Here is a 1,901-nt window from a genome sequence, read left to right on the forward strand (position 1 = left end):
ATATAGGAAACTGTATTCTTAACTGAAAATTGTGGAACCCTAAAGGGTTTATGTTGACAGTGTTTGGTAACTGAGAAGAGGCTGGAAGTAAAACACAACGTAATAAGAAAATATAGTCGAATAGACTTTACCTTGGCGACTGATTTGATAAAAATTGTCATTTGAGAATATTTAGAACTTAAAAAGTCAGACTTCGCTAAAAAAAAAAAGGGATATTTTGGGAGCTTTTGTCAAGTCGTGTTTGTAAAGGAAGACGCAGACACAATTAAAAAGGGAGACTGAACTATAATGAGAACACAGAACCATTTAAATAAAATACTCACAGAAAATGAAATCACATTGGCTTGCGTGGGAAATTATATTTTTAGAAAAGGTACTACTTGGAAGGCCTACGTCAAATATTGATCAGTATATCAAGTGGTAATTCACTTCAAAAATGTCAGTATTGCCTATGACTTGGAGAGTTCTGTACGGTATTTCTCTCTGTTAAATATACATCATTAAGTAGGAGATAAATAGACTCGTCCGCTATTAAGGCTGGTTCGCGCATTCTCTAGAAATTACTAATGGAGCTGTGCATAAAAATGATGAGAGTAAACTTTTTGAAACTACGTAACTTAGAATTTCTTGAGGCAATTCAATTTGCAGATAATTGAAGCTATGATGGATTAAAGATAAAATATACTACTGGATAAAGGTGTATTTATATCTATATCGATTTTTTCTCGATGTCAATTCTTTATTTTGGTGCCGTTTCCTTGCAAAAAAAAAAAAAAAAAAAAAAAAAAAAAGTGGTTTGCTCTGTCTCGCTGGTGATAGTTTTGACATAAGTACTATCGTATTTATTTGTCAAAAACCCAACAAAAAATTATGGCTTTATAGGTAAGAAATAATTCAGTGACAAATTTCTTGAAATAATAATGGAACTGCCAATAATACCCTAGTTTGCTGAGGAATGAGTCACCTCCGACGATTTCTGCCACGAATGTGTTGGTAACACAAGCAAAGCAGACGAAATGCTGAAACGGAGTGAGCAAACGTTTAACTTTTCAAAATATATCACTTCAGTAAAGTAGCGTTCGAGCGATTATTAAATAAAATAAGATTCTGAAATGAACCGAAGTAGTGCTGGAATTCCAAAGTCAGCAACATGGGTCTGGTCAGTATGTCAGGAGAATACCAACCCTTCTTGGCGAGACTTTGTTGCCTAGCAGGGAGAAGCAGACGACATTCCACAGGGAAAACGAGACCAAGAAAGAAAACGTCCAACCGAGAGGGAATCTTCGTTGAAGGAATAGACTTGCTTTGCACCTACTGAATGCTCCATTTCAGCGGTATTACTTAACAAATTAAAATAAATAAAACATTATGGTATGTATAAGATAGTTATTTAATCTATTTAACGGTTTCATATCATCTTCGTATCTAATTTTAGGCTTGCTATCATACAGTTGTCAATTAGGGGCGACGCCACTATGGACATCTGTTGACACTAAAAGTAACTAATAAATAACAGCCAAATATATTGAGTAACTGGCAACTATTTTGTGCAAACCGAAGATTTAGTCTTTGATTTTACGAAAGATGTGAGAAATTTTATCAACGAAATATAATAAATATATAAAAAATAAGATCTTATATTGCTGCTTCTTAATGATAACTCATTATGATTCAGAAAAACTGTTAAAACAAATAAAAATACTGACATTAACTAACAACTGTTCTTGGTCAGGATTTCACTTAAAAGGCTAATGTCTAAACTTTATTAGTTTTACATTTATAAATGTCCATTTTTTAAATTGTATGAAGTTTATAAGAACAAATTTAAAACAAATTTTTATTTGTGGCAATTAAGATCTGGTCATTATATATTTTACTCGAAACAGCGAAATGTCAAAGGG

The sequence above is a fragment of the Macrobrachium nipponense genome, chromosome 45, assembly GCF_015104395.2.
Source record: "Macrobrachium nipponense isolate FS-2020 chromosome 45, ASM1510439v2, whole genome shotgun sequence".
NCBI classification, from domain to species: Eukaryota; Metazoa; Arthropoda; class Malacostraca; order Decapoda; family Palaemonidae; genus Macrobrachium; species Macrobrachium nipponense.